At 50.2% G+C, this 20466-nt stretch overlaps 44 non-coding genes and 1 pseudogene across 44 annotated transcripts; all 45 read left to right on the forward strand.

Annotated features, from left to right (window-relative positions):
* The first annotated feature begins 184 nt into the window (after window positions 1-184).
* On the forward strand, window positions 185-348 carry LOC145917336 (U1 spliceosomal RNA). Its single transcript, XR_014405383.1, has one exon. It is a non-coding gene; the product is annotated as a U1 spliceosomal RNA (small nuclear RNA).
* A 288-nt stretch (window positions 349-636) lies between these two features.
* Window positions 637-834, forward strand: LOC145917294 (U2 spliceosomal RNA). Its single transcript, XR_014405343.1, has one exon. It is a non-coding gene; the product is annotated as a U2 spliceosomal RNA (small nuclear RNA).
* Window positions 835-1099: 265 nt separating this feature from the next.
* Window positions 1100-1263, forward strand: LOC145917338 (U1 spliceosomal RNA). The gene has a single exon (XR_014405385.1). It is a non-coding gene; the product is annotated as a U1 spliceosomal RNA (small nuclear RNA).
* A 288-nt stretch (window positions 1264-1551) lies between these two features.
* Window positions 1552-1749, forward strand: LOC145917295 (U2 spliceosomal RNA). The gene has a single exon (XR_014405344.1). It is a non-coding gene; the product is annotated as a U2 spliceosomal RNA (small nuclear RNA).
* A 265-nt stretch (window positions 1750-2014) lies between these two features.
* Window positions 2015-2178, forward strand: LOC145917339 (U1 spliceosomal RNA). Its single transcript, XR_014405386.1, has one exon. It is a non-coding gene; the product is annotated as a U1 spliceosomal RNA (small nuclear RNA).
* A 288-nt stretch (window positions 2179-2466) lies between these two features.
* On the forward strand, window positions 2467-2664 carry LOC145917296 (U2 spliceosomal RNA). The gene has a single exon (XR_014405345.1). It is a non-coding gene; the product is annotated as a U2 spliceosomal RNA (small nuclear RNA).
* Window positions 2665-2929: 265 nt separating this feature from the next.
* LOC145917340 (U1 spliceosomal RNA) lies at window positions 2930-3093 on the forward strand. Its single transcript, XR_014405387.1, has one exon. It is a non-coding gene; the product is annotated as a U1 spliceosomal RNA (small nuclear RNA).
* A 288-nt stretch (window positions 3094-3381) lies between these two features.
* On the forward strand, window positions 3382-3579 carry LOC145917298 (U2 spliceosomal RNA). The gene has a single exon (XR_014405347.1). It is a non-coding gene; the product is annotated as a U2 spliceosomal RNA (small nuclear RNA).
* Window positions 3580-3844: 265 nt separating this feature from the next.
* LOC145917341 (U1 spliceosomal RNA) lies at window positions 3845-4008 on the forward strand. Its single transcript, XR_014405388.1, has one exon. It is a non-coding gene; the product is annotated as a U1 spliceosomal RNA (small nuclear RNA).
* Window positions 4009-4296: 288 nt separating this feature from the next.
* Window positions 4297-4494, forward strand: LOC145917299 (U2 spliceosomal RNA). Its single transcript, XR_014405348.1, has one exon. It is a non-coding gene; the product is annotated as a U2 spliceosomal RNA (small nuclear RNA).
* Window positions 4495-4759: 265 nt separating this feature from the next.
* LOC145917342 (U1 spliceosomal RNA) lies at window positions 4760-4923 on the forward strand. The gene has a single exon (XR_014405389.1). It is a non-coding gene; the product is annotated as a U1 spliceosomal RNA (small nuclear RNA).
* Window positions 4924-5211: 288 nt separating this feature from the next.
* LOC145917300 (U2 spliceosomal RNA) lies at window positions 5212-5409 on the forward strand. The gene has a single exon (XR_014405349.1). It is a non-coding gene; the product is annotated as a U2 spliceosomal RNA (small nuclear RNA).
* Window positions 5410-5674: 265 nt separating this feature from the next.
* On the forward strand, window positions 5675-5838 carry LOC145917343 (U1 spliceosomal RNA). Its single transcript, XR_014405390.1, has one exon. It is a non-coding gene; the product is annotated as a U1 spliceosomal RNA (small nuclear RNA).
* Window positions 5839-6126: 288 nt separating this feature from the next.
* Window positions 6127-6324, forward strand: LOC145917301 (U2 spliceosomal RNA). The gene has a single exon (XR_014405350.1). It is a non-coding gene; the product is annotated as a U2 spliceosomal RNA (small nuclear RNA).
* Window positions 6325-6590: 266 nt separating this feature from the next.
* Window positions 6591-6754, forward strand: LOC145917344 (U1 spliceosomal RNA). Its single transcript, XR_014405391.1, has one exon. It is a non-coding gene; the product is annotated as a U1 spliceosomal RNA (small nuclear RNA).
* Window positions 6755-7042: 288 nt separating this feature from the next.
* LOC145917302 (U2 spliceosomal RNA) lies at window positions 7043-7240 on the forward strand. The gene has a single exon (XR_014405351.1). It is a non-coding gene; the product is annotated as a U2 spliceosomal RNA (small nuclear RNA).
* A 265-nt stretch (window positions 7241-7505) lies between these two features.
* On the forward strand, window positions 7506-7669 carry LOC145917345 (U1 spliceosomal RNA). Its single transcript, XR_014405392.1, has one exon. It is a non-coding gene; the product is annotated as a U1 spliceosomal RNA (small nuclear RNA).
* A 288-nt stretch (window positions 7670-7957) lies between these two features.
* LOC145917303 (U2 spliceosomal RNA) lies at window positions 7958-8155 on the forward strand. Its single transcript, XR_014405352.1, has one exon. It is a non-coding gene; the product is annotated as a U2 spliceosomal RNA (small nuclear RNA).
* A 265-nt stretch (window positions 8156-8420) lies between these two features.
* LOC145917346 (U1 spliceosomal RNA) lies at window positions 8421-8584 on the forward strand. The gene has a single exon (XR_014405393.1). It is a non-coding gene; the product is annotated as a U1 spliceosomal RNA (small nuclear RNA).
* A 288-nt stretch (window positions 8585-8872) lies between these two features.
* On the forward strand, window positions 8873-9070 carry LOC145917304 (U2 spliceosomal RNA). The gene has a single exon (XR_014405353.1). It is a non-coding gene; the product is annotated as a U2 spliceosomal RNA (small nuclear RNA).
* Window positions 9071-9335: 265 nt separating this feature from the next.
* LOC145917347 (U1 spliceosomal RNA) lies at window positions 9336-9499 on the forward strand. Its single transcript, XR_014405394.1, has one exon. It is a non-coding gene; the product is annotated as a U1 spliceosomal RNA (small nuclear RNA).
* Window positions 9500-9787: 288 nt separating this feature from the next.
* Window positions 9788-9985, forward strand: LOC145917305 (U2 spliceosomal RNA). Its single transcript, XR_014405354.1, has one exon. It is a non-coding gene; the product is annotated as a U2 spliceosomal RNA (small nuclear RNA).
* Window positions 9986-10250: 265 nt separating this feature from the next.
* On the forward strand, window positions 10251-10414 carry LOC145917349 (U1 spliceosomal RNA). The gene has a single exon (XR_014405396.1). It is a non-coding gene; the product is annotated as a U1 spliceosomal RNA (small nuclear RNA).
* Window positions 10415-10702: 288 nt separating this feature from the next.
* LOC145917306 (U2 spliceosomal RNA) lies at window positions 10703-10900 on the forward strand. The gene has a single exon (XR_014405355.1). It is a non-coding gene; the product is annotated as a U2 spliceosomal RNA (small nuclear RNA).
* Window positions 10901-11165: 265 nt separating this feature from the next.
* LOC145917350 (U1 spliceosomal RNA) lies at window positions 11166-11329 on the forward strand. Its single transcript, XR_014405397.1, has one exon. It is a non-coding gene; the product is annotated as a U1 spliceosomal RNA (small nuclear RNA).
* Window positions 11330-11617: 288 nt separating this feature from the next.
* Window positions 11618-11815, forward strand: LOC145917307 (U2 spliceosomal RNA). Its single transcript, XR_014405356.1, has one exon. It is a non-coding gene; the product is annotated as a U2 spliceosomal RNA (small nuclear RNA).
* A 265-nt stretch (window positions 11816-12080) lies between these two features.
* On the forward strand, window positions 12081-12244 carry LOC145917351 (U1 spliceosomal RNA). Its single transcript, XR_014405398.1, has one exon. It is a non-coding gene; the product is annotated as a U1 spliceosomal RNA (small nuclear RNA).
* A 288-nt stretch (window positions 12245-12532) lies between these two features.
* LOC145917310 (U2 spliceosomal RNA) lies at window positions 12533-12730 on the forward strand. Its single transcript, XR_014405358.1, has one exon. It is a non-coding gene; the product is annotated as a U2 spliceosomal RNA (small nuclear RNA).
* Window positions 12731-12995: 265 nt separating this feature from the next.
* On the forward strand, window positions 12996-13159 carry LOC145917352 (U1 spliceosomal RNA). The gene has a single exon (XR_014405399.1). It is a non-coding gene; the product is annotated as a U1 spliceosomal RNA (small nuclear RNA).
* Window positions 13160-13447: 288 nt separating this feature from the next.
* Window positions 13448-13645, forward strand: LOC145917311 (U2 spliceosomal RNA). The gene has a single exon (XR_014405359.1). It is a non-coding gene; the product is annotated as a U2 spliceosomal RNA (small nuclear RNA).
* A 265-nt stretch (window positions 13646-13910) lies between these two features.
* Window positions 13911-14074, forward strand: LOC145917353 (U1 spliceosomal RNA). Its single transcript, XR_014405400.1, has one exon. It is a non-coding gene; the product is annotated as a U1 spliceosomal RNA (small nuclear RNA).
* A 288-nt stretch (window positions 14075-14362) lies between these two features.
* Window positions 14363-14560, forward strand: LOC145917312 (U2 spliceosomal RNA). Its single transcript, XR_014405360.1, has one exon. It is a non-coding gene; the product is annotated as a U2 spliceosomal RNA (small nuclear RNA).
* A 265-nt stretch (window positions 14561-14825) lies between these two features.
* Window positions 14826-14989, forward strand: LOC145917354 (U1 spliceosomal RNA). Its single transcript, XR_014405401.1, has one exon. It is a non-coding gene; the product is annotated as a U1 spliceosomal RNA (small nuclear RNA).
* Window positions 14990-15277: 288 nt separating this feature from the next.
* On the forward strand, window positions 15278-15475 carry LOC145917313 (U2 spliceosomal RNA). The gene has a single exon (XR_014405361.1). It is a non-coding gene; the product is annotated as a U2 spliceosomal RNA (small nuclear RNA).
* Window positions 15476-15740: 265 nt separating this feature from the next.
* Window positions 15741-15904, forward strand: LOC145917355 (U1 spliceosomal RNA). Its single transcript, XR_014405402.1, has one exon. It is a non-coding gene; the product is annotated as a U1 spliceosomal RNA (small nuclear RNA).
* Window positions 15905-16192: 288 nt separating this feature from the next.
* On the forward strand, window positions 16193-16390 carry LOC145917314 (U2 spliceosomal RNA). Its single transcript, XR_014405362.1, has one exon. It is a non-coding gene; the product is annotated as a U2 spliceosomal RNA (small nuclear RNA).
* Window positions 16391-16655: 265 nt separating this feature from the next.
* Window positions 16656-16819, forward strand: LOC145917356 (U1 spliceosomal RNA). Its single transcript, XR_014405403.1, has one exon. It is a non-coding gene; the product is annotated as a U1 spliceosomal RNA (small nuclear RNA).
* Window positions 16820-17107: 288 nt separating this feature from the next.
* LOC145917315 (U2 spliceosomal RNA) lies at window positions 17108-17305 on the forward strand. Its single transcript, XR_014405363.1, has one exon. It is a non-coding gene; the product is annotated as a U2 spliceosomal RNA (small nuclear RNA).
* A 265-nt stretch (window positions 17306-17570) lies between these two features.
* LOC145917357 (U1 spliceosomal RNA) lies at window positions 17571-17734 on the forward strand. The gene has a single exon (XR_014405404.1). It is a non-coding gene; the product is annotated as a U1 spliceosomal RNA (small nuclear RNA).
* A 288-nt stretch (window positions 17735-18022) lies between these two features.
* LOC145917316 (U2 spliceosomal RNA) lies at window positions 18023-18220 on the forward strand. Its single transcript, XR_014405364.1, has one exon. It is a non-coding gene; the product is annotated as a U2 spliceosomal RNA (small nuclear RNA).
* A 265-nt stretch (window positions 18221-18485) lies between these two features.
* Window positions 18486-18649, forward strand: LOC145917358 (U1 spliceosomal RNA). Its single transcript, XR_014405405.1, has one exon. It is a non-coding gene; the product is annotated as a U1 spliceosomal RNA (small nuclear RNA).
* Window positions 18650-18937: 288 nt separating this feature from the next.
* On the forward strand, window positions 18938-19135 carry LOC145917317 (U2 spliceosomal RNA). The gene has a single exon (XR_014405365.1). It is a non-coding gene; the product is annotated as a U2 spliceosomal RNA (small nuclear RNA).
* A 265-nt stretch (window positions 19136-19400) lies between these two features.
* Window positions 19401-19564, forward strand: LOC145917361 (U1 spliceosomal RNA). Its single transcript, XR_014405407.1, has one exon. It is a non-coding gene; the product is annotated as a U1 spliceosomal RNA (small nuclear RNA).
* Window positions 19565-19852: 288 nt separating this feature from the next.
* Window positions 19853-20050, forward strand: LOC145917318 (U2 spliceosomal RNA). The gene has a single exon (XR_014405366.1). It is a non-coding gene; the product is annotated as a U2 spliceosomal RNA (small nuclear RNA).
* A 265-nt stretch (window positions 20051-20315) lies between these two features.
* LOC145917362 (U1 spliceosomal RNA) lies at window positions 20316-20466 on the forward strand (annotated as a pseudogene; the record flags this gene model as incomplete).

Below are 20466 nucleotides of genomic sequence, written 5' to 3' on the forward strand. Positions count from 1 at the left end.
GTCGTCTGTATGCACACGCCAAGGAAAGAGAGGTAGAGAGGGAGGACGGGAGAGCAATTAATTTAACGGCACATTTGGTTGTTGTGCTTGTCGGAGACCAGATAAAACAAGCCGTGAAATGCACAATGCGGCAAACACAAGGACGGACGACAAAAATGCTACCTCTCAAGAAGCTGTGCAAAGCATACTTACCTGACGGGGGCCTTCACCGTGATCAGGCCGGCGGTGGGCCCAGGGCGAGGCTTAGCCATTGCACTTAGGCTTAGCTGACCCTTGCGATTACCCCAAATGTGGGTAACTCGGCCGTACAATTTCTGCTAGTGGGGACTGCGTTCGCGCTATCCCCGTCTTTTACTAATCCTCTGATGTAGAGCAAAACGTAAGGTAGAAACGAAGTTTCTACGGGGGGGATTCGCCTGTTACGGTCAGGAGGAGTCGTGTCGGGGGTTGGGAGGTGGGTCATGGGTCCGTTTGTGACGTCATGTGGTGAACAAACTAATTTGAATGGCCTGCCAAAAACGGTAGGAAAAAAACCAGGAAATTTTTTTTTTTTTTTCATTTTTCACCGGAATAAAATTTGGCAGCAAATGCGAGACGGACTCTTCCGGACGTTGCGGACTCAGTGGATGTTGCGGCATCGCTTCTCGGCTCTTTAGAGCTAAGATCAAGTGTAGTATCTGTTCTTCTCAGTTTAATACCTGGGACGCAAGCGATTCGCTTGCATGTCTTTGTATTAACCTGATTTTTGGACAGGGGGCACGGTGCCGGAGCTTGCTTCGACCTGCCCACGGGTTGTCCTGGTATTGCACTACCTCCAGGCACGGCCCACATTCCCACACATGTGGGAATAACCATCTGTTAATCATTCGCAAAACAATTGCACGAAACAGCGGTGCATCCCATGAGTGCGTGTGTGTCGTCTGTATGCACACGCCAAGGAAAGAGAGGTAGAGAGGGAGGACGGGAGAGCAATTAATTTAACGGCACATTTGGTTGTTGTGCTTGTCGGAGACCAGATAAAACAAGCCGTGAAATGCACAATGCGGCAAACACAAGGACGGACGACAAAAATGCTACCTCTCAAGAAGCTGTGCAAAGCATACTTACCTGACGGGGGCCTTCACCGTGATCAGGCCGGCGGTGGGCCCAGGGCGAGGCTTAGCCATTGCACTTAGGCTTAGCTGACCCTTGCGATTACCCCAAATGTGGGTAACTCGGCCGTACAATTTCTGCTAGTGGGGACTGCGTTCGCGCTATCCCCGTCTTTTACTAATCCTCTGATGTAGAGCAAAACGTAAGGTAGAAACGAAGTTTCTACGGGGGGGATTCGCCTGTTACGGTCGGAGGAGTCGTGTCGGGGGTTGGGAGGTGGGTCATGGGTCCGTTTGTGACGTCATGTGGTGAACAAACTAATTTGAATGGCCTGCCAAAAACGGTAGGAAAAAAACCAGGAAATTTTTTTTTTTTTTTTCATTTTTCACCGGAATAAAATTTGGCAGCAAATGCGAGACGGACTCTTCCGGACGTTGCGGACTCAGTGGATGTTGCGGCATCGCTTCTCGGCTCTTTAGAGCTAAGATCAAGTGTAGTATCTGTTCTTCTCAGTTTAATACCTGGGACGCAAGCGATTCGCTTGCATGTCTTTGTATTAACCTGATTTTTGGACAGGGGGCACGGTGCCGGAGCTTGCTTCGACCTGCCCACGGGTTGTCCTGGTATTGCACTACCTCCAGGCACGGCCCACATTCCCACACATGTGGGAATAACCATCTGTTAATCATTCGCAAAACAATTGCACGAAACAGCGGTGCATCCCATGAGTGCGTGTGTGTCGTCTGTATGCACACGCCAAGGAAAGAGAGGTAGAGAGGGAGGACGGGAGAGCAATTAATTTAACGGCACATTTGGTTGTTGTGCTTGTCGGAGACCAGATAAAACAAGCCGTGAAATGCACAATGCGGCAAACACAAGGACGGACGACAAAAATGCTACCTCTCAAGAAGCTGTGCAAAGCATACTTACCTGACGGGGGCCTTCACCGTGATCAGGCCGGCGGTGGGCCCAGGGCGAGGCTTAGCCATTGCACTTAGGCTTAGCTGACCCTTGCGATTACCCCAAATGTGGGTAACTCGGCCGTACAATTTCTGCTAGTGGGGACTGCGTTCGCGCTATCCCCGTCTTTTACTAATCCTCTGATGTAGAGCAAAACGTAAGGTAGAAACGAAGTTTCTACGGGGGGGATTCGCCTGTTACGGTCAGGAGGAGTCGTGTCGGGGGTTGGGAGGTGGGTCATGGGTCCGTTTGTGACGTCATGTGGTGAACAAACTAATTTGAATGGCCTGCCAAAAACGGTAGGAAAAAAACCAGGAAATTTTTTTTTTTTTTTCATTTTTCACCGGAATAAAATTTGGCAGCAAATGCGAGACGGACTCTTCCGGACGTTGCGGACTCAGTGGATGTTGCGGCATCGCTTCTCGGCTCTTTAGAGCTAAGATCAAGTGTAGTATCTGTTCTTCTCAGTTTAATACCTGGGACGCAAGCGATTCGCTTGCATGTCTTTGTATTAACCTGATTTTTGGACAGGGGGCACGGTGCCGGAGCTTGCTTCGACCTGCCCACGGGTTGTCCTGGTATTGCACTACCTCCAGGCACGGCCCACATTCCCACACATGTGGGAATAACCATCTGTTAATCATTCGCAAAACAATTGCACGAAACAGCGGTGCATCCCATGAGTGCGTGTGTGTCGTCTGTATGCACACGCCAAGGAAAGAGAGGTAGAGAGGGAGGACGGGAGAGCAATTAATTTAACGGCACATTTGGTTGTTGTGCTTGTCGGAGACCAGATAAAACAAGCCGTGAAATGCACAATGCGGCAAACACAAGGACGGACGACAAAAATGCTACCTCTCAAGAAGCTGTGCAAAGCATACTTACCTGACGGGGGCCTTCACCGTGATCAGGCCGGCGGTGGGCCCAGGGCGAGGCTTAGCCATTGCACTTAGGCTTAGCTGACCCTTGCGATTACCCCAAATGTGGGTAACTCGGCCGTACAATTTCTGCTAGTGGGGACTGCGTTCGCGCTATCCCCGTCTTTTACTAATCCTCTGATGTAGAGCAAAACGTAAGGTAGAAACGAAGTTTCTACGGGGGGGATTCGCCTGTTACGGTCAGGAGGAGTCGTGTCGGGGGTTGGGAGGTGGGTCATGGGTCCGTTTGTGACGTCATGTGGTGAACAAACTAATTTGAATGGCCTGCCAAAAACGGTAGGAAAAAAACCAGGAAATTTTTTTTTTTTTTTCATTTTTCACCGGAATAAAATTTGGCAGCAAATGCGAGACGGACTCTTCCGGACGTTGCGGACTCAGTGGATGTTGCGGCATCGCTTCTCGGCTCTTTAGAGCTAAGATCAAGTGTAGTATCTGTTCTTCTCAGTTTAATACCTGGGACGCAAGCGATTCGCTTGCATGTCTTTGTATTAACCTGATTTTTGGACAGGGGGCACGGTGCCGGAGCTTGCTTCGACCTGCCCACGGGTTGTCCTGGTATTGCACTACCTCCAGGCACGGCCCACATTCCCACACATGTGGGAATAACCATCTGTTAATCATTCGCAAAACAATTGCACGAAACAGCGGTGCATCCCATGAGTGCGTGTGTGTCGTCTGTATGCACACGCCAAGGAAAGAGAGGTAGAGAGGGAGGACGGGAGAGCAATTAATTTAACGGCACATTTGGTTGTTGTGCTTGTCGGAGACCAGATAAAACAAGCCGTGAAATGCACAATGCGGCAAACACAAGGACGGACGACAAAAATGCTACCTCTCAAGAAGCTGTGCAAAGCATACTTACCTGACGGGGGCCTTCACCGTGATCAGGCCGGCGGTGGGCCCAGGGCGAGGCTTAGCCATTGCACTTAGGCTTAGCTGACCCTTGCGATTACCCCAAATGTGGGTAACTCGGCCGTACAATTTCTGCTAGTGGGGACTGCGTTCGCGCTATCCCCGTCTTTTACTAATCCTCTGATGTAGAGCAAAACGTAAGGTAGAAACGAAGTTTCTACGGGGGGGATTCGCCTGTTACGGTCAGGAGGAGTCGTGTCGGGGGTTGGGAGGTGGGTCATGGGTCCGTTTGTGACGTCATGTGGTGAACAAACTAATTTGAATGGCCTGCCAAAAACGGTAGGAAAAAAACCAGGAAATTTTTTTTTTTTTTTCATTTTTCACCGGAATAAAATTTGGCAGCAAATGCGAGACGGACTCTTCCGGACGTTGCGGACTCAGTGGATGTTGCGGCATCGCTTCTCGGCTCTTTAGAGCTAAGATCAAGTGTAGTATCTGTTCTTCTCAGTTTAATACCTGGGACGCAAGCGATTCGCTTGCATGTCTTTGTATTAACCTGATTTTTGGACAGGGGGCACGGTGCCGGAGCTTGCTTCGACCTGCCCACGGGTTGTCCTGGTATTGCACTACCTCCAGGCACGGCCCACATTCCCACACATGTGGGAATAACCATCTGTTAATCATTCGCAAAACAATTGCACGAAACAGCGGTGCATCCCATGAGTGCGTGTGTGTCGTCTGTATGCACACGCCAAGGAAAGAGAGGTAGAGAGGGAGGACGGGAGAGCAATTAATTTAACGGCACATTTGGTTGTTGTGCTTGTCGGAGACCAGATAAAACAAGCCGTGAAATGCACAATGCGGCAAACACAAGGACGGACGACAAAAATGCTACCTCTCAAGAAGCTGTGCAAAGCATACTTACCTGACGGGGGCCTTCACCGTGATCAGGCCGGCGGTGGGCCCAGGGCGAGGCTTAGCCATTGCACTTAGGCTTAGCTGACCCTTGCGATTACCCCAAATGTGGGTAACTCGGCCGTACAATTTCTGCTAGTGGGGACTGCGTTCGCGCTATCCCCGTCTTTTACTAATCCTCTGATGTAGAGCAAAACGTAAGGTAGAAACGAAGTTTCTACGGGGGGGATTCGCCTGTTACGGTCAGGAGGAGTCGTGTCGGGGGTTGGGAGGTGGGTCATGGGTCCGTTTGTGACGTCATGTGGTGAACAAACTAATTTGAATGGCCTGCCAAAAACGGTAGGAAAAAAACCAGGAAATTTTTTTTTTTTTTTCATTTTTCACCGGAATAAAATTTGGCAGCAAATGCGAGACGGACTCTTCCGGACGTTGCGGACTCAGTGGATGTTGCGGCATCGCTTCTCGGCTCTTTAGAGCTAAGATCAAGTGTAGTATCTGTTCTTCTCAGTTTAATACCTGGGACGCAAGCGATTCGCTTGCATGTCTTTGTATTAACCTGATTTTTGGACAGGGGGCACGGTGCCGGAGCTTGCTTCGACCTGCCCACGGGTTGTCCTGGTATTGCACTACCTCCAGGCACGGCCCACATTCCCACACATGTGGGAATAACCATCTGTTAATCATTCGCAAAACAATTGCACGAAACAGCGGTGCATCCCATGAGTGCGTGTGTGTCGTCTGTATGCACACGCCAAGGAAAGAGAGGTAGAGAGGGAGGACGGGAGAGCAATTAATTTAACGGCACATTTGGTTGTTGTGCTTGTCGGAGACCAGATAAAACAAGCCGTGAAATGCACAATGCGGCAAACACAAGGACGGACGACAAAAATGCTACCTCTCAAGAAGCTGTGCAAAGCATACTTACCTGACGGGGGCCTTCACCGTGATCAGGCCGGCGGTGGGCCCAGGGCGAGGCTTAGCCATTGCACTTAGGCTTAGCTGACCCTTGCGATTACCCCAAATGTGGGTAACTCGGCCGTACAATTTCTGCTAGTGGGGACTGCGTTCGCGCTATCCCCGTCTTTTACTAATCCTCTGATGTAGAGCAAAACGTAAGGTAGAAACGAAGTTTCTACGGGGGGGATTCGCCTGTTACGGTCAGGAGGAGTCGTGTCGGGGGTTGGGAGGTGGGTCATGGGTCCGTTTGTGACGTCATGTGGTGAACAAACTAATTTGAATGGCCTGCCAAAAACGGTAGGAAAAAAACCAGGAAATTTTTTTTTTTTTTTCATTTTTCACCGGAATAAAATTTGGCAGCAAATGCGAGACGGACTCTTCCGGACGTTGCGGACTCAGTGGATGTTGCGGCATCGCTTCTCGGCTCTTTAGAGCTAAGATCAAGTGTAGTATCTGTTCTTCTCAGTTTAATACCTGGGACGCAAGCGATTCGCTTGCATGTCTTTGTATTAACCTGATTTTTGGACAGGGGGCACGGTGCCGGAGCTTGCTTCGACCTGCCCACGGGTTGTCCTGGTATTGCACTACCTCCAGGCACGGCCCACATTCCCACACATGTGGGAATAACCATCTGTTAATCATTCGCAAAACAATTGCACGAAACAGCGGTGCATCCCATGAGTGCGTGTGTGTCGTCTGTATGCACACGCCAAGGAAAGAGAGGTAGAGAGGGAGGACGGGAGAGCAATTAATTTAACGGCACATTTGGTTGTTGTGCTTGTCGGAGACCAGATATAAACAAGCCGTGAAATGCACAATGCGGCAAACACAAGGACGGACGACAAAAATGCTACCTCTCAAGAAGCTGTGCAAAGCATACTTACCTGACGGGGGCCTTCACCGTGATCAGGCCGGCGGTGGGCCCAGGGCGAGGCTTAGCCATTGCACTTAGGCTTAGCTGACCCTTGCGATTACCCCAAATGTGGGTAACTCGGCCGTACAATTTCTGCTAGTGGGGACTGCGTTCGCGCTATCCCCGTCTTTTACTAATCCTCTGATGTAGAGCAAAACGTAAGGTAGAAACGAAGTTTCTACGGGGGGGATTCGCCTGTTACGGTCAGGAGGAGTCGTGTCGGGGGTTGGGAGGTGGGTCATGGGTCCGTTTGTGACGTCATGTGGTGAACAAACTAATTTGAATGGCCTGCCAAAAACGGTAGGAAAAAAACCAGGAAATTTTTTTTTTTTTTTCATTTTTCACCGGAATAAAATTTGGCAGCAAATGCGAGACGGACTCTTCCGGACGTTGCGGACTCAGTGGATGTTGCGGCATCGCTTCTCGGCTCTTTAGAGCTAAGATCAAGTGTAGTATCTGTTCTTCTCAGTTTAATACCTGGGACGCAAGCGATTCGCTTGCATGTCTTTGTATTAACCTGATTTTTGGACAGGGGGCACGGTGCCGGAGCTTGCTTCGACCTGCCCACGGGTTGTCCTGGTATTGCACTACCTCCAGGCACGGCCCACATTCCCACACATGTGGGAATAACCATCTGTTAATCATTCGCAAAACAATTGCACGAAACAGCGGTGCATCCCATGAGTGCGTGTGTGTCGTCTGTATGCACACGCCAAGGAAAGAGAGGTAGAGAGGGAGGACGGGAGAGCAATTAATTTAACGGCACATTTGGTTGTTGTGCTTGTCGGAGACCAGATAAAACAAGCCGTGAAATGCACAATGCGGCAAACACAAGGACGGACGACAAAAATGCTACCTCTCAAGAAGCTGTGCAAAGCATACTTACCTGACGGGGGCCTTCACCGTGATCAGGCCGGCGGTGGGCCCAGGGCGAGGCTTAGCCATTGCACTTAGGCTTAGCTGACCCTTGCGATTACCCCAAATGTGGGTAACTCGGCCGTACAATTTCTGCTAGTGGGGACTGCGTTCGCGCTATCCCCGTCTTTTACTAATCCTCTGATGTAGAGCAAAACGTAAGGTAGAAACGAAGTTTCTACGGGGGGGATTCGCCTGTTACGGTCAGGAGGAGTCGTGTCGGGGGTTGGGAGGTGGGTCATGGGTCCGTTTGTGACGTCATGTGGTGAACAAACTAATTTGAATGGCCTGCCAAAAACGGTAGGAAAAAAACCAGGAAATTTTTTTTTTTTTTTCATTTTTCACCGGAATAAAATTTGGCAGCAAATGCGAGACGGACTCTTCCGGACGTTGCGGACTCAGTGGATGTTGCGGCATCGCTTCTCGGCTCTTTAGAGCTAAGATCAAGTGTAGTATCTGTTCTTCTCAGTTTAATACCTGGGACGCAAGCGATTCGCTTGCATGTCTTTGTATTAACCTGATTTTTGGACAGGGGGCACGGTGCCGGAGCTTGCTTCGACCTGCCCACGGGTTGTCCTGGTATTGCACTACCTCCAGGCACGGCCCACATTCCCACACATGTGGGAATAACCATCTGTTAATCATTCGCAAAACAATTGCACGAAACAGCGGTGCATCCCATGAGTGCGTGTGTGTCGTCTGTATGCACACGCCAAGGAAAGAGAGGTAGAGAGGGAGGACGGGAGAGCAATTAATTTAACGGCACATTTGGTTGTTGTGCTTGTCGGAGACCAGATAAAACAAGCCGTGAAATGCACAATGCGGCAAACACAAGGACGGACGACAAAAATGCTACCTCTCAAGAAGCTGTGCAAAGCATACTTACCTGACGGGGGCCTTCACCGTGATCAGGCCGGCGGTGGGCCCAGGGCGAGGCTTAGCCATTGCACTTAGGCTTAGCTGACCCTTGCGATTACCCCAAATGTGGGTAACTCGGCCGTACAATTTCTGCTAGTGGGGACTGCGTTCGCGCTATCCCCGTCTTTTACTAATCCTCTGATGTAGAGCAAAACGTAAGGTAGAAACGAAGTTTCTACGGGGGGGATTCGCCTGTTACGGTCAGGAGGAGTCGTGTCGGGGGTTGGGAGGTGGGTCATGGGTCCGTTTGTGACGTCATGTGGTGAACAAACTAATTTGAATGGCCTGCCAAAAACGGTAGGAAAAAAACCAGGAAATTTTTTTTTTTTTTTCATTTTTCACCGGAATAAAATTTGGCAGCAAATGCGAGACGGACTCTTCCGGACGTTGCGGACTCAGTGGATGTTGCGGCATCGCTTCTCGGCTCTTTAGAGCTAAGATCAAGTGTAGTATCTGTTCTTCTCAGTTTAATACCTGGGACGCAAGCGATTCGCTTGCATGTCTTTGTATTAACCTGATTTTTGGACAGGGGGCACGGTGCCGGAGCTTGCTTCGACCTGCCCACGGGTTGTCCTGGTATTGCACTACCTCCAGGCACGGCCCACATTCCCACACATGTGGGAATAACCATCTGTTAATCATTCGCAAAACAATTGCACGAAACAGCGGTGCATCCCATGAGTGCGTGTGTGTCGTCTGTATGCACACGCCAAGGAAAGAGAGGTAGAGAGGGAGGACGGGAGAGCAATTAATTTAACGGCACATTTGGTTGTTGTGCTTGTCGGAGACCAGATAAAACAAGCCGTGAAATGCACAATGCGGCAAACACAAGGACGGACGACAAAAATGCTACCTCTCAAGAAGCTGTGCAAAGCATACTTACCTGACGGGGGCCTTCACCGTGATCAGGCCGGCGGTGGGCCCAGGGCGAGGCTTAGCCATTGCACTTAGGCTTAGCTGACCCTTGCGATTACCCCAAATGTGGGTAACTCGGCCGTACAATTTCTGCTAGTGGGGACTGCGTTCGCGCTATCCCCGTCTTTTACTAATCCTCTGATGTAGAGCAAAACGTAAGGTAGAAACGAAGTTTCTACGGGGGGGATTCGCCTGTTACGGTCAGGAGGAGTCGTGTCGGGGGTTGGGAGGTGGGTCATGGGTCCGTTTGTGACGTCATGTGGTGAACAAACTAATTTGAATGGCCTGCCAAAAACGGTAGGAAAAAAACCAGGAAATTTTTTTTTTTTTTTCATTTTTCACCGGAATAAAATTTGGCAGCAAATGCGAGACGGACTCTTCCGGACGTTGCGGACTCAGTGGATGTTGCGGCATCGCTTCTCGGCTCTTTAGAGCTAAGATCAAGTGTAGTATCTGTTCTTCTCAGTTTAATACCTGGGACGCAAGCGATTCGCTTGCATGTCTTTGTATTAACCTGATTTTTGGACAGGGGGCACGGTGCCGGAGCTTGCTTCGACCTGCCCACGGGTTGTCCTGGTATTGCACTACCTCCAGGCACGGCCCACATTCCCACACATGTGGGAATAACCATCTGTTAATCATTCGCAAAACAATTGCACGAAACAGCGGTGCATCCCATGAGTGCGTGTGTGTCGTCTGTATGCACACGCCAAGGAAAGAGAGGTAGAGAGGGAGGACGGGAGAGCAATTAATTTAACGGCACATTTGGTTGTTGTGCTTGTCGGAGACCAGATAAAACAAGCCGTGAAATGCACAATGCGGCAAACACAAGGACGGACGACAAAAATGCTACCTCTCAAGAAGCTGTGCAAAGCATACTTACCTGACGGGGGCCTTCACCGTGATCAGGCCGGCGGTGGGCCCAGGGCGAGGCTTAGCCATTGCACTTAGGCTTAGCTGACCCTTGCGATTACCCCAAATGTGGGTAACTCGGCCGTACAATTTCTGCTAGTGGGGACTGCGTTCGCGCTATCCCCGTCTTTTACTAATCCTCTGATGTAGAGCAAAACGTAAGGTAGAAACGAAGTTTCTACGGGGGGGATTCGCCTGTTACGGTCAGGAGGAGTCGTGTCGGGGGTTGGGAGGTGGGTCATGGGTCCGTTTGTGACGTCATGTGGTGAACAAACTAATTTGAATGGCCTGCCAAAAACGGTAGGAAAAAAACCAGGAAATTTTTTTTTTTTTTTCATTTTTCACCGGAATAAAATTTGGCAGCAAATGCGAGACGGACTCTTCCGGACGTTGCGGACTCAGTGGATGTTGCGGCATCGCTTCTCGGCTCTTTAGAGCTAAGATCAAGTGTAGTATCTGTTCTTCTCAGTTTAATACCTGGGACGCAAGCGATTCGCTTGCATGTCTTTGTATTAACCTGATTTTTGGACAGGGGGCACGGTGCCGGAGCTTGCTTCGACCTGCCCACGGGTTGTCCTGGTATTGCACTACCTCCAGGCACGGCCCACATTCCCACACATGTGGGAATAACCATCTGTTAATCATTCGCAAAACAATTGCACGAAACAGCGGTGCATCCCATGAGTGCGTGTGTGTCGTCTGTATGCACACGCCAAGGAAAGAGAGGTAGAGAGGGAGGACGGGAGAGCAATTAATTTAACGGCACATTTGGTTGTTGTGCTTGTCGGAGACCAGATAAAACAAGCCGTGAAATGCACAATGCGGCAAACACAAGGACGGACGACAAAAATGCTACCTCTCAAGAAGCTGTGCAAAGCATACTTACCTGACGGGGGCCTTCACCGTGATCAGGCCGGCGGTGGGCCCAGGGCGAGGCTTAGCCATTGCACTTAGGCTTAGCTGACCCTTGCGATTACCCCAAATGTGGGTAACTCGGCCGTACAATTTCTGCTAGTGGGGACTGCGTTCGCGCTATCCCCGTCTTTTACTAATCCTCTGATGTAGAGCAAAACGTAAGGTAGAAACGAAGTTTCTACGGGGGGGATTCGCCTGTTACGGTCAGGAGGAGTCGTGTCGGGGGTTGGGAGGTGGGTCATGGGTCCGTTTGTGACGTCATGTGGTGAACAAACTAATTTGAATGGCCTGCCAAAAACGGTAGGAAAAAAACCAGGAAATTTTTTTTTTTTTTTCATTTTTCACCGGAATAAAATTTGGCAGCAAATGCGAGACGGACTCTTCCGGACGTTGCGGACTCAGTGGATGTTGCGGCATCGCTTCTCGGCTCTTTAGAGCTAAGATCAAGTGTAGTATCTGTTCTTCTCAGTTTAATACCTGGGACGCAAGCGATTCGCTTGCATGTCTTTGTATTAACCTGATTTTTGGACAGGGGGCACGGTGCCGGAGCTTGCTTCGACCTGCCCACGGGTTGTCCTGGTATTGCACTACCTCCAGGCACGGCCCACATTCCCACACATGTGGGAATAACCATCTGTTAATCATTCGCAAAACAATTGCACGAAACAGCGGTGCATCCCATGAGTGCGTGTGTGTCGTCTGTATGCACACGCCAAGGAAAGAGAGGTAGAGAGGGAGGACGGGAGAGCAATTAATTTAACGGCACATTTGGTTGTTGTGCTTGTCGGAGACCAGATAAAACAAGCCGTGAAATGCACAATGCGGCAAACACAAGGACGGACGACAAAAATGCTACCTCTCAAGAAGCTGTGCAAAGCATACTTACCTGACGGGGGCCTTCACCGTGATCAGGCCGGCGGTGGGCCCAGGGCGAGGCTTAGCCATTGCACTTAGGCTTAGCTGACCCTTGCGATTACCCCAAATGTGGGTAACTCGGCCGTACAATTTCTGCTAGTGGGGACTGCGTTCGCGCTATCCCCGTCTTTTACTAATCCTCTGATGTAGAGCAAAACGTAAGGTAGAAACGAAGTTTCTACGGGGGGGATTCGCCTGTTACGGTCAGGAGGAGTCGTGTCGGGGGTTGGGAGGTGGGTCATGGGTCCGTTTGTGACGTCATGTGGTGAACAAACTAATTTGAATGGCCTGCCAAAAACGGTAGGAAAAAAACCAGGAAATTTTTTTTTTTTTTTCATTTTTCACCGGAATAAAATTTGGCAGCAAATGCGAGACGGACTCTTCCGGACGTTGCGGACTCAGTGGATGTTGCGGCATCGCTTCTCGGCTCTTTAGAGCTAAGATCAAGTGTAGTATCTGTTCTTCTCAGTTTAATACCTGGGACGCAAGCGATTCGCTTGCATGTCTTTGTATTAACCTGATTTTTGGACAGGGGGCACGGTGCCGGAGCTTGCTTCGACCTGCCCACGGGTTGTCCTGGTATTGCACTACCTCCAGGCACGGCCCACATTCCCACACATGTGGGAATAACCATCTGTTAATCATTCGCAAAACAATTGCACGAAACAGCGGTGCATCCCATGAGTGCGTGTGTGTCGTCTGTATGCACACGCCAAGGAAAGAGAGGTAGAGAGGGAGGACGGGAGAGCAATTAATTTAACGGCACATTTGGTTGTTGTGCTTGTCGGAGACCAGATAAAACAAGCCGTGAAATGCACAATGCGGCAAACACAAGGACGGACGACAAAAATGCTACCTCTCAAGAAGCTGTGCAAAGCATACTTACCTGACGGGGGCCTTCACCGTGATCAGGCCGGCGGTGGGCCCAGGGCGAGGCTTAGCCATTGCACTTAGGCTTAGCTGACCCTTGCGATTACCCCAAATGTGGGTAACTCGGCCGTACAATTTCTGCTAGTGGGGACTGCGTTCGCGCTATCCCCGTCTTTTACTAATCCTCTGATGTAGAGCAAAACGTAAGGTAGAAACGAAGTTTCTACGGGGGGGATTCGCCTGTTACGGTCAGGAGGAGTCGTGTCGGGGGTTGGGAGGTGGGTCATGGGTCCGTTTGTGACGTCATGTGGTGAACAAACTAATTTGAATGGCCTGCCAAAAACGGTAGGAAAAAAACCAGGAAATTTTTTTTTTTTTTTCATTTTTCACCGGAATAAAATTTGGCAGCAAATGCGAGACGGACTCTTCCGGACGTTGCGGACTCAGTGGATGTTGCGGCATCGCTTCTCGGCTCTTTAGAGCTAAGATCAAGTGTAGTATCTGTTCTTCTCAGTTTAATACCTGGGACGCAAGCGATTCGCTTGCATGTCTTTGTATTAACCTGATTTTTGGACAGGGGGCACGGTGCCGGAGCTTGCTTCGACCTGCCCACGGGTTGTCCTGGTATTGCACTACCTCCAGGCACGGCCCACATTCCCACACATGTGGGAATAACCATCTGTTAATCATTCGCAAAACAATTGCACGAAACAGCGGTGCATCCCATGAGTGCGTGTGTGTCGTCTGTATGCACACGCCAAGGAAAGAGAGGTAGAGAGGGAGGACGGGAGAGCAATTAATTTAACGGCACATTTGGTTGTTGTGCTTGTCGGAGACCAGATAAAACAAGCCGTGAAATGCACAATGCGGCAAACACAAGGACGGACGACAAAAATGCTACCTCTCAAGAAGCTGTGCAAAGCATACTTACCTGACGGGGGCCTTCACCGTGATCAGGCCGGCGGTGGGCCCAGGGCGAGGCTTAGCCATTGCACTTAGGCTTAGCTGACCCTTGCGATTACCCCAAATGTGGGTAACTCGGCCGTACAATTTCTGCTAGTGGGGACTGCGTTCGCGCTATCCCCGTCTTTTACTAATCCTCTGATGTAGAGCAAAACGTAAGGTAGAAACGAAGTTTCTACGGGGGGGATTCGCCTGTTACGGTCAGGAGGAGTCGTGTCGGGGGTTGGGAGGTGGGTCATGGGTCCGTTTGTGACGTCATGTGGTGAACAAACTAATTTGAATGGCCTGCCAAAAACGGTAGGAAAAAAACCAGGAAATTTTTTTTTTTTTTTCATTTTTCACCGGAATAAAATTTGGCAGCAAATGCGAGACGGACTCTTCCGGACGTTGCGGACTCAGTGGATGTTGCGGCATCGCTTCTCGGCTCTTTAGAGCTAAGATCAAGTGTAGTATCTGTTCTTCTCAGTTTAATACCTGGGACGCAAGCGATTCGCTTGCATGTCTTTGTATTAACCTGATTTTTGGACAGGGGGCACGGTGCCGGAGCTTGCTTCGACCTGCCCACGGGTTGTCCTGGTATTGCACTACCTCCAGGCACGGCCCACATTCCCACACATGTGGGAATAACCATCTGTTAATCATTCGCAAAACAATTGCACGAAACAGCGGTGCATCCCATGAGTGCGTGTGTGTCGTCTGTATGCACACGCCAAGGAAAGAGAGGTAGAGAGGGAGGACGGGAGAGCAATTAATTTAACGGCACATTTGGTTGTTGTGCTTGTCGGAGACCAGATAAAACAAGCCGTGAAATGCACAATGCGGCAAACACAAGGACGGACGACAAAAATGCTACCTCTCAAGAAGCTGTGCAAAGCATACTTACCTGACGGGGGCCTTCACCGTGATCAGGCCGGCGGTGGGCCCAGGGCGAGGCTTAGCCATTGCACTTAGGCTTAGCTGACCCTTGCGATTACCCCAAATGTGGGTAACTCGGCCGTACAATTTCTGCTAGTGGGGACTGCGTTCGCGCTATCCCCGTCTTTTACTAATCCTCTGATGTAGAGCAAAACGTAAGGTAGAAACGAAGTTTCTACGGGGGGGATTCGCCTGTTACGGTCAGGAGGAGTCGTGTCGGGGGTTGGGAGGTGGGTCATGGGTCCGTTTGTGACGTCATGTGGTGAACAAACTAATTTGAATGGCCTGCCAAAAACGGTAGGAAAAAAACCAGGAAATTTTTTTTTTTTTTTCATTTTTCACCGGAATAAAATTTGGCAGCAAATGCGAGACGGACTCTTCCGGACGTTGCGGACTCAGTGGATGTTGCGGCATCGCTTCTCGGCTCTTTAGAGCTAAGATCAAGTGTAGTATCTGTTCTTCTCAGTTTAATACCTGGGACGCAAGCGATTCGCTTGCATGTCTTTGTATTAACCTGATTTTTGGACAGGGGGCACGGTGCCGGAGCTTGCTTCGACCTGCCCACGGGTTGTCCTGGTATTGCACTACCTCCAGGCACGGCCCACATTCCCACACATGTGGGAATAACCATCTGTTAATCATTCGCAAAACAATTGCACGAAACAGCGGTGCATCCCATGAGTGCGTGTGTGTCGTCTGTATGCACACGCCAAGGAAAGAGAGGTAGAGAGGGAGGACGGGAGAGCAATTAATTTAACGGCACATTTGGTTGTTGTGCTTGTCGGAGACCAGATAAAACAAGCCGTGAAATGCACAATGCGGCAAACACAAGGACGGACGACAAAAATGCTACCTCTCAAGAAGCTGTGCAAAGCATACTTACCTGACGGGGGCCTTCACCGTGATCAGGCCGGCGGTGGGCCCAGGGCGAGGCTTAGCCATTGCACTTAGGCTTAGCTGACCCTTGCGATTACCCCAAATGTGGGTAACTCGGCCGTACAATTTCTGCTAGTGGGGACTGCGTTCGCGCTATCCCCGTCTTTTACTAATCCTCTGATGTAGAGCAAAACGTAAGGTAGAAACGAAGTTTCTACGGGGGGGATTCGCCTGTTACGGTCAGGAGGAGTCGTGTCGGGGGTTGGGAGGTGGGTCATGGGTCCGTTTGTGACGTCATGTGGTGAACAAACTAATTTGAATGGCCTGCCAAAAACGGTAGGAAAAAAACCAGGAAATTTTTTTTTTTTTTTCATTTTTCACCGGAATAAAATTTGGCAGCAAATGCGAGACGGACTCTTCCGGACGTTGCGGACTCAGTGGATGTTGCGGCATCGCTTCTCGGCTCTTTAGAGCTAAGATCAAGTGTAGTATCTGTTCTTCTCAGTTTAATACCTGGGACGCAAGCGATTCGCTTGCATGTCTTTGTATTAACCTGATTTTTGGACAGGGGGCACGGTGCCGGAGCTTGCTTCGACCTGCCCACGGGTTGTCCTGGTATTGCACTACCTCCAGGCACGGCCCACATTCCCACACATGTGGGAATAACCATCTGTTAATCATTCGCAAAACAATTGCACGAAACAGCGGTGCATCCCATGAGTGCGTGTGTGTCGTCTGTATGCACACGCCAAGGAAAGAGAGGTAGAGAGGGAGGACGGGAGAGCAATTAATTTAACGGCACATTTGGTTGTTGTGCTTGTCGGAGACCAGATAAAACAAGCCGTGAAATGCACAATGCGGCAAACACAAGGACGGACGACAAAAATGCTACCTCTCAAGAAGCTGTGCAAAGCATACTTACCTGACGGGGGCCTTCACCGTGATCAGGCCGGCGGTGGGCCCAGGGCGAGGCTTAGCCATTGCACTTAGGCTTAGCTGACCCTTGCGATTACCCCAAATGTGGGTAACTCGGCCGTACAATTTCTGCTAGTGGGGACTGCGTTCGCGCTATCCCCGTCTTTTACTAATCCTCTGATGTAGAGCAAAACGTAAGGTAGAAACGAAGTTTCTACGGGGGGGATTCGCCTGTTACGGTCAGGAGGAGTCGTGTCGGGGGTTGGGAGGTGGGTCATGGGTCCGTTTGTGACGTCATGTGGTGAACAAACTAATTTGAATGGCCTGCCAAAAACGGTAGGAAAAAAACCAGGAAATTTTTTTTTTTTTTTCATTTTTCACCGGAATAAAATTTGGCAGCAAATGCGAGACGGACTCTTCCGGACGTTGCGGACTCAGTGGATGTTGCGGCATCGCTTCTCGGCTCTTTAGAGCTAAGATCAAGTGTAGTATCTGTTCTTCTCAGTTTAATACCTGGGACGCAAGCGATTCGCTTGCATGTCTTTGTATTAACCTGATTTTTGGACAGGGGGCACGGTGCCGGAGCTTGCTTCGACCTGCCCACGGGTTGTCCTGGTATTGCACTACCTCCAGGCACGGCCCACATTCCCACACATGTGGGAATAACCATCTGTTAATCATTCGCAAAACAATTGCACGAAACAGCGGTGCATCCCATGAGTGCGTGTGTGTCGTCTGTATGCACACGCCAAGGAAAGAGAGGTAGAGAGGGAGGACGGGAGAGCAATTAATTTAACGGCACATTTGGTTGTTGTGCTTGTCGGAGACCAGATAAAACAAGCCGTGAAATGCACAATGCGGCAAACACAAGGACGGACGACAAAAATGCTACCTCTCAAGAAGCTGTGCAAAGCATACTTACCTGACGGGGGCCTTCACCGTGATCAGGCCGGCGGTGGGCCCAGGGCGAGGCTTAGCCATTGCACTTAGGCTTAGCTGACCCTTGCGATTACCCCAAATGTGGGTAACTCGGCCGTACAATTTCTGCTAGTGGGGACTGCGTTCGCGCTATCCCCGTCTTTTACTAATCCTCTGATGTAGAGCAAAACGTAAGGTAGAAACGAAGTTTCTACGGGGGGGATTCGCCTGTTACGGTCAGGAGGAGTCGTGTCGGGGGTTGGGAGGTGGGTCATGGGTCCGTTTGTGACGTCATGTGGTGAACAAACTAATTTGAATGGCCTGCCAAAAACGGTAGGAAAAAAACCAGGAAATTTTTTTTTTTTTTTCATTTTTCACCGGAATAAAATTTGGCAGCAAATGCGAGACGGACTCTTCCGGACGTTGCGGACTCAGTGGATGTTGCGGCATCGCTTCTCGGCTCTTTAGAGCTAAGATCAAGTGTAGTATCTGTTCTTCTCAGTTTAATACCTGGGACGCAAGCGATTCGCTTGCATGTCTTTGTATTAACCTGATTTTTGGACAGGGGGCACGGTGCCGGAGCTTGCTTCGACCTGCCCACGGGTTGTCCTGGTATTGCACTACCTCCAGGCACGGCCCACATTCCCACACATGTGGGAATAACCATCTGTTAATCATTCGCAAAACAATTGCACGAAACAGCGGTGCATCCCATGAGTGCGTGTGTGTCGTCTGTATGCACACGCCAAGGAAAGAGAGGTAGAGAGGGAGGACGGGAGAGCAATTAATTTAACGGCACATTTGGTTGTTGTGCTTGTCGGAGACCAGATAAAACAAGCCGTGAAATGCACAATGCGGCAAACACAAGGACGGACGACAAAAATGCTACCTCTCAAGAAGCTGTGCAAAGCATACTTACCTGACGGGGGCCTTCACCGTGATCAGGCCGGCGGTGGGCCCAGGGCGAGGCTTAGCCATTGCACTTAGGCTTAGCTGACCCTTGCGATTACCCCAAATGTGGGTAACTCGGCCGTACAATTTCTGCTAGTGGGGACTGCGTTCGCGCTATCCCCGTCTTTTACTAATCCTCTGATGTAGAGCAAAACGTAAGGTAGAAACGAAGTTTCTACGGGGGGGATTCGCCTGTTACGGTCAGGAGGAGTCGTGTCGGGGGTTGGGAGGTGGGTCATGGGTCCGTTTGTGACGTCATGTGGTGAACAAACTAATTTGAATGGCCTGCCAAAAACGGTAGGAAAAAAACCAGGAAATTTTTTTTTTTTTTTCATTTTTCACCGGAATAAAATTTGGCAGCAAATGCGAGACGGACTCTTCCGGACGTTGCGGACTCAGTGGATGTTGCGGCATCGCTTCTCGGCTCTTTAGAGCTAAGATCAAGTGTAGTATCTGTTCTTCTCAGTTTAATACCTGGGACGCAAGCGATTCGCTTGCATGTCTTTGTATTAACCTGATTTTTGGACAGGGGGCACGGTGCCGGAGCTTGCTTCGACCTGCCCACGGGTTGTCCTGGTATTGCACTACCTCCAGGCACGGCCCACATTCCCACACATGTGGGAATAACCATCTGTTAATCATTCGCAAAACAATTGCACGAAACAGCGGTGCATCCCATGAGTGCGTGTGTGTCGTCTGTATGCACACGCCAAGGAAAGAGAGGTAGAGAGGGAGGACGGGAGAGCAATTAATTTAACGGCACATTTGGTTGTTGTGCTTGTCGGAGACCAGATAAAACAAGCCGTGAAATGCACAATGCGGCAAACACAAGGACGGACGACAAAAATGCTACCTCTCAAGAAGCTGTGCAAAGCATACTTACCTGACGGGGGCCTTCACCGTGATCAGGCCGGCGGTGGGCCCAGGGCGAGGCTTAGCCATTGCACTTAGGCTTAGCTGACCCTTGCGATTACCCCAAATGTGGGTAACTCGGCCGTACAATTTCTGCTAGTGGGGACTGCGTTCGCGCTATCCCCGTCTTTTACTAATCCTCTGATGTAGAGCAAAACGTAAGGTAGAAACGAAGTTTCTACGGGGGGGATTCGCCTGTTACGGTCAGGAGGAGTCGTGTCGGGGGTTGGGAGGTGGGTCATGGGTCCGTTTGTGACGTCATGTGGTGAACAAACTAATTTGAATGGCCTGCCAAAAACGGTAGGAAAAAAACCAGGAAATTTTTTTTTTTTTTTCATTTTTCACCGGAATAAAATTTGGCAGCAAATGCGAGACGGACTCTTCCGGACGTTGCGGACTCAGTGGATGTTGCGGCATCGCTTCTCGGCTCTTTAGAGCTAAGATCAAGTGTAGTATCTGTTCTTCTCAGTTTAATACCTGGGACGCAAGCGATTCGCTTGCATGTCTTTGTATTAACCTGATTTTTGGACAGGGGGCACGGTGCCGGAGCTTGCTTCGACCTGCCCACGGGTTGTCCTGGTATTGCACTACCTCCAGGCACGGCCCACATTCCCACACATGTGGGAATAACCATCTGTTAATCATTCGCAAAACAATTGCACGAAACAGCGGTGCATCCCATGAGTGCGTGTGTGTCGTCTGTATGCACACGCCAAGGAAAGAGAGGTAGAGAGGGAGGACGGGAGAGCAATTAATTTAACGGCACATTTGGTTGTTGTGCTTGTCGGAGACCAGATAAAACAAGCCGTGAAATGCACAATGCGGCAAACACAAGGACGGACGACAAAAATGCTACCTCTCAAGAAGCTGTGCAAAGCATACTTACCTGACGGGGGCCTTCACCGTGATCAGAGGCCGGCGGTGGGCCCAGGGCGAGGCTTAGCCATTGCACTTAGGCTTAGCTGACCCTTGCGATTACCCCAAATGTGGGTAACTCGGCCGTACAATTTCTGCTAGTGGGGACTGCGT

Source organism: Ascidia mentula (genome assembly GCF_947561715.1).
Source record: "Ascidia mentula chromosome 3 unlocalized genomic scaffold, kaAscMent1.1 SUPER_3_unloc_4, whole genome shotgun sequence".
Classification (NCBI taxonomy): Eukaryota; Metazoa; Chordata; class Ascidiacea; order Phlebobranchia; family Ascidiidae; genus Ascidia; species Ascidia mentula.